This window comes from Petaurus breviceps, unplaced genomic scaffold (genome assembly GCF_028583685.1).
Source record: "Petaurus breviceps papuanus isolate PSGF00001 unplaced genomic scaffold, PetGlider_PUasm1.0 90792, whole genome shotgun sequence".
Classification (NCBI taxonomy): domain Eukaryota; kingdom Metazoa; phylum Chordata; class Mammalia; order Diprotodontia; family Petauridae; genus Petaurus; species Petaurus breviceps.
Window position 1 is genome coordinate 11,730,006 of NW_027187347.1, and position 6,714 is coordinate 11,736,719.

Below are 6,714 nucleotides of genomic sequence, written 5' to 3' on the forward strand. Positions count from 1 at the left end.
TCAGAAAATAGTTGATGAAGGAAGAAGTAAAAAGAAATGTTGCTCTCCCTTTAAACCATCCCCCCAAAAAATTCCTGCACTTAATCCTGATATCTTTAAAGAGAATTATTTCATCTAAACTTTGAATGTGTTATATAACTTCATGTTATACATGCTAGAATCAAAATTTCCAAAATGGAGTTTCACAAGTGATTCTGATTTTTTCAAAAAAGGAAAGAAAAAGTTTTGATCCTTTATACTACCTAATTTCTCTTGATTCCTTACTTGCCCAGTACACAACACAAATGCAAAAGCACGATTTTAAAAGAGATATGATGATGAGGCAAGAGACCACAACATCTAGAATAGTTACAGAAGAGCAAAACATGTTCCTGAAGTATATTACATCGGAATGCAGCAGGAGGTGGGGGAGGAAGGTGATGTTTAAAATATTTTACTGTGATTCTCTACATAATATGCTTTGTACTGCTATGGACCATCACCTTGCCTAGGAAGTACTAATGGTCTCAATTTAAAGTAAATGAGACTTTCATTTTAAATTATGTTTAAATTAGTTCTTTACACTGTAGACATAATCATGGCCCAAGAATTTTTACATTTTTAAGCATTAAAATACACCATAAACTACTTTTCACATACCTATAGCTATAAGCCTCTGACTATTGAAAAAGAAGTGAACTAACAACAAAGAACCACAAGGAAGAATATGACTTGTGAGCGCATATGCATGTTTTCAAGTTAAATAAAATTATCAAGAGATCTATTCATAACAGGCAAAACATCACTATTTCAGCATTGAATATAAGCCATGTGCTGTTTTATGTACTTTTTCAAGGAAGTTCTGTAATGACAAACAAAAGTTATGTCATTTAACTTTCCTTTAAATTCCATCCCCTTAAAATAAAAAATCAACATTCACAGCTAACTGCTTGCTCTTTGCTCTTCTTTTACCCATAAGTGAATGTTGTGAAACAGACAAATGTGCAATTAATTACAGGCTGAAAGAAGTATCCTATGCATGGTCACTCCAAGTATTTTATGTAATCAGCTAGCTAGAGCACATTAAAGAAAGTTTTATAGCTTTTTTATTATTTTATTTAGATTTTGTTATCTTTATTAAATATGTTTGTCTAAAATAGTAATCAGTTTTGTAAACAGCTGCCAGGGTGACCTTTACAATTGTTTTGATATGTGATTACTTGAAACATGGGAAAGAAAATCTATCTTTTCAAAGAAACCTGAAATCATATTGTTGGATATTCCTGCTCTGTCTACAAGGACAGTAAAAAAAACTTTCATCCCTTCTTGTACTGTTCAATTCTTGTCCATGTTTCTTCATAAATTCTCTATATGAGATCTACCCGTCTTGATAGAGATCATATGAACAATACTCTTATTCTTTTATTTTCTCAGGGGTAGGAATCATTTTGATTTTATATGGTCTTTCACTCTTTTTAAATATTTTTTGGTTTTTCACTCTTGATGGTGCTGTCCTATCTCTTTTTTCTCAGTCATATGTTAATATCTGTCACAGTACTTTTTTAAAGCCCACCATTAAAAAAGATTCACAGAAAGGCTAAAATGCACAGATAAAGACCTTTGGCAAGCTGGGCAGATCCCCTATGGGAGATTGATAGGAAGGCATGGGAACTAATTACACACAAGCAGAAGTTAGATATGATTTAGAATTACAACATTTATGAGATCCCAGATCCACTGGAATATTGAAGCATGTGCCACTATTCTTATAGGCAACTCATCATACATGATTTAGACATAAAGGGGCATAAGCATATTAGGGGAGCATGGAGTTATTTACCTGTAAGATCTACAGATATGGGGAAAATTTATTACCAAACAAGGGAGCATTATGAGGCGTAAAATGGATAATGTTGAGTACATTAAATTAAAAAGTGTTTGCACAAACAAAATCAATGCAGCCAAAATTAGAAGGAAAGAAGGAAAACTGAGGAAATTTTTTTAAAGCTTCTCTGATAAAGGCCTTATTTCTAAAAAATATATATATACATATATATAGTCTAATTTATTAGAATACAGGTTATTACCCAACTTATAAATGGTCAAAGGACATGAACAATTTTCAGAAGAAGAAATTATATGTCATGAAAGAATGAATTAAATAACTATTGATTAGATAAATACAAAATAAAAAAACTGAGGTACCACCTCACACCTATCAGATTGGCTTATATGACAGAAAAGGAAAATAACCAATGTTGAAGGGGATATAGGGAATATGTGGACACTAATGGACTATTGGTGGAGTTCTGAACTGATACAACCATTCTGGAGAACAATGTAGAACTATGCCCAAAGGGCTATAAAATTGTACATACCCTTTGATCCACAATAACACTACTAGGTCTGTATCCCAAAGAGATTACAACCAAAAAAAAGGAAAAGGAAAAGGACCTCTATGTATAAAAATATTTACAACAGTTCTTTTTGTGGTGGCAAGGAACTAGAAGTTGAGGACATGCCCATCAACTGAGAAATAACTGAACAAGTTATAGTATATGATTGTGATGGAATACTATTGTGCTATAAGAAATGATGGGCAGGATGCTTTCTGAAAAACCTGGAAACTTACATGAAATGATGCAAAGTAAAGTGAACAGAACCAGGAAACACTGTACACAGTAACAACAGTATTATATTATGATCAACTGTGGTGAATGATTAGCTATTCTCAATAATACAATGATCCAAGATATTTCCAAAGGGCTCATGATGAAAAATGTTATCTACTTCTAGAGAAAGAAATGAAGGTGTATGAATGCAGATCAAAATGTACTTTTAAATTTTTATTTTTCTTGGTGTTTTTTTTGGTGGATCTGTGTTTTATTTCACAACATGACTAATATGGAAATATTTTGTATGACTGCATATGTATAACCTCTATCAAATTTCTTGCTTTCTTAATAAAGGAAAGGAGAGGGAGATTGGGAGTATTTGGAACTCAAAAAAATATTTAAATGAATGCTAAACATTATTTGTACATGTATTTGGAAAAAAAAGATTTAAAAAGAAGAAAAATATATGACATACATCATCTTGCTAATGGAATCATCTGTCTTTCCATTGCTCTTTAGTTTATTTTAATTTTTGGTGAAAAGTACACGGGTTTTGGCAATAGCCAAAATCTCCTATGTGAGGAATTTTCTAAGTATGGATAAATATATCAGTCTCTTCCACACTGCTGTCAACTTCACTGAGACAGTGTTTTGGAGGCTAGAAATCATGTGAAAATAGGAGCCTTTGGAGAATTTCATCATCAGTCTTTCTCTGAGGATCATGTTTGTGTCACCTTTTCTGCAAACACCTCTGGTGAATATGAACCTCCCTGCTTACTATTTCACTTCACATCAGTACAAAGAAATCACTAAACAAAGATAGAAGAAAGTCTCTCTACTCATTTCTGTTTTGGGCCTTGCATAATTCTGACACGCTCTGGAGAGATACCTTGTCTGAAGAGTGCCTTCAGGGGTGCATTTTGTTCAACAGGTTCCAGTGCTTTCTTAAAATCAATAAACTCAGTGGACTCTCAACTGCAAAAGATTTTGTGTTTCTGTATTATTTATTTTCACTGAAGATACCTTTAAGGCTCCATAGACCATTTTCATCTAGATTCTAAAGAGATGAAGAAAGAGGCATATCAGTCAATGGATTATTTTTTTTAGTCACCTTTTGTTCTATAAAAGTACCCTACTTGATATTTTTCATCCTCTGGGAAGTTTTCCCTATTCAAAGTACCTTGGGAATTGATCTATGAGTGCTTTAAAAATTTTATCACCACTACATGATGGATTTTCTTTATATACTATAGTCAGGTCCCAGCTGCCCTTCATCTTCTCAAGCAATGGTTGTGTTTCCAAACACCGACACTGAAGTGGCAAAGTCAAAATGTTAACAGCTCCCCTATCACTAACGAGAAGAGATCATTTAAAAAACACTGATTTCATTTTGTGACACTGCAGATAATCTCACCTAGTTGAATCTGAAATCAAGTTCTTTGAAGATTCTTTTTCTCCTTAAATATTCTTCACTGTTTTGTGGCATAATATATAACCTTTTTTATTCTCTTTTGTAGTGTTTTGCACAAACCTGAACTCTACAATGAGGCCATATAACATTTTTCATAAGGTCAAGAGAGGTTGCTGGCTAAGGAAGTTTTTATATAACTTCCTTCTTATATGAAGTCCTTTGCATTGGTTAAATTTCTCTAGTAAATGTTAGAAGTTGGAAGCAACATCTTCACATTTGTCCATTTATTCATTTTTTAGAAGTTAACAGTTTATCTAAATGGTTTAAGTGGGAGCCACAGTTGAGCTATCACATTACCATGGTTGACTGTAACATAATAATCCTTGATAGGCTGCACAAGAAAGTAAAAATGATACTAAAACAAACATGGGTAGAATATCTAGACTAGACCAAGTATACACAAAAAAGGTCCGTATTGGTGGCAACACAATTATAAGGGCACTGATGGATCTAGTTACAAGATAACAAAAAAGGAAGAGGATACCAAACTCTTGGGGAAAAAAATCATGCTCCTTGTTATCATATATACACAAACACACAGACACACACACAGTCACAACACATATATGTATACTCATATACAGAGACAATCTACGAAATATTATTAATTATCCACATGCCCATATAATCTATATGCCCACTTTCTCATCTCTACAAAATCTTTGAGAATAATTTACACATGCACTGGGGTCATTCATCTTTGAATGAAGGTAATGATAGGAATATGGAAAGGCTTTTGCAAATAATATGTTTTCTTTCAATGTTGTATTGCTTCTTTTTGGTTGGTTTGTTTGAACTGTGCACCAATAACCCAAACTCTAATAGAACCCTTTGTTAAAACAAAGAAAAACAGCTAAGTCAAACCAAAACCAATCTCTCTACTTACATAGCCACAGCCACAGTTTGGGTCCTCATTACCACTTACTTGAACAACAATTTCCTAACAATTAGAGCTTTTGAAAAATGGAATGAGTTGCTTTGACAGGTACTAGGTCCACTCTATTCTCCAATATCACCCCAAAAATCTTCAAGCAGAGGCTGGCTACATGAAAACTTGTCACATATGCTCTAGTGAGAAATCTTCTCGAGTATGGATTGGAGAAGATGGCTGCTGAGGTCCTAAATTGTTATTTATGATCTTCTTCCTCTGAACCTGACTGGATGATCTGTCACCTGGCAACACATGTGGATGCAAATCTTAATTCACAGAGGGAACAAGGAGCCACTTTATCTTCAGCGCTCTCGTCTTCATTTTTAAAAAGCAAAAAAAAGAAAGAAAAAACAATTTTAAAAATAAGTTTTAATTTATATCTTCTCTTCTTCACATCTCTATACTTATCTTAAGCATCTTTCCCTTCCTTCTCCCCAAGAGTCAACCCATATAATAAATTATATTGTTTAGGAAAAAAAAAGGTCAGCACAACTTATTGATACATTGAAAAAGTCCAAAAACATGCAATGCTTAACCCATGAGGACCTCCTGCCTCTACAAAGGAGTGGGTTGGGAGTGTCTTCTCATATCTCTTCAGGTGAGTCCTGCTTGATCTTCATAATTTTGTTACATTTACTTTTTTTTGGTATATTGTTCTTTCTAGTTGTACTATTTTTACTATTATTTATATTTTTTTCTTGGCTCTTCTTACTTTACTCTGCATCAGTTCACATTGATCTTTCTGTTTCTCTGCATTCATCACATATATCACTCCTTACAGCATAATAATACTCCATTACATTCACATACCACAATTTGTTTAGCTCTTTTCCAATTGATAGCTATCAACTTTGTTTAAAATTCTCAGTTATCACCAAAAAAAAATGTTGCTGTAAATATTTTGGAGTATATGAGGATTTTCTTCTTATTGATGGCTTCCTTAGAATCTAAGCCATCTGTGGTTCAAAGGGTACAGGCATTTTAGCCAATTGGTTTAATTCCAAAATGCTTTCTCAAATGTTGTACCACTTTCAGAGTTCCACCATATTAATGTACCCACTAGCCCACAATCCCTTCAATTCTGACTATTGCCCTTTTTGTCATTTTTGCCAATATGCAGGGTATGAGGTAAAACCTCAGGGTTGTTTTGATTTGTCTTTTTCTTCATGATTTTAAGAATTCTTTCATGCGGTTCTAAATATTTTGCAATTCTTTTGTGAACTGTTTGTAGCCTTTGATCAATTACCTACTGAATGAGTATTTGTCATAGATATACATGTACATGTACACACACAAACACACACACACATATATGCAGGGAGAGAGTTTATGGCTTTCATACCAAATTTGATAAAAAGAATTTTTTCCCATTCAACCACTTCTCTTCTTATCTTAGGTATATTAATTTTGTCTGTGCAGAAAACTTCTCCATTTCAAGTTATCAAACTTATCTATTTTATCTTTGTAACAGCCTCTATCTCTTGTTTAAGAATATATCTCCAACCCATAGAAATGAGAGGCATATGATCTGTCTCTTACCACTTTTTGTAGTATTATTTTAATGTTAAGGTCATGTATCCATTTATGATTTTTTGTGGTGTTTTTTTGGAGGGGGAAAGGCTGGGCAATTGGAGTTAAGTGACTTGCCCAAGGTCACATGGCTAGTGTGTGTGTGTGTGTGTGTGTGTGTGTGTGTGTGTGTGTGTGTGTGTGTGTGT

At 33.5% G+C, this 6,714-nt stretch overlaps 1 protein-coding gene across 39 annotated transcripts in view; it reads right to left on the reverse strand.

Annotated features, from left to right (window-relative positions):
* ZBTB20 (zinc finger and BTB domain containing 20) overlaps nucleotides 1–6,714 on the reverse strand; it is a 1,019,756-nt gene that overhangs the window by 887,310 nt on the left and 125,732 nt on the right. Inside the window, exons 3-4 of one of the 39 annotated variants that reach the window (XM_069069923.1) lie at nucleotides 4,952–5,311; nucleotides 3,484–3,651 (exon numbers count right to left, since the gene is read on the reverse strand). The exons of the other annotated variants lie outside the window; for them this stretch is intronic. The gene's annotated coding sequence lies outside the window, so the exon portion shown is untranslated. The remainder of the gene's footprint in view (nucleotides 1–3,483; nucleotides 3,652–4,951; nucleotides 5,312–6,714) is intronic. 39 annotated transcript variants of the gene reach the window in all.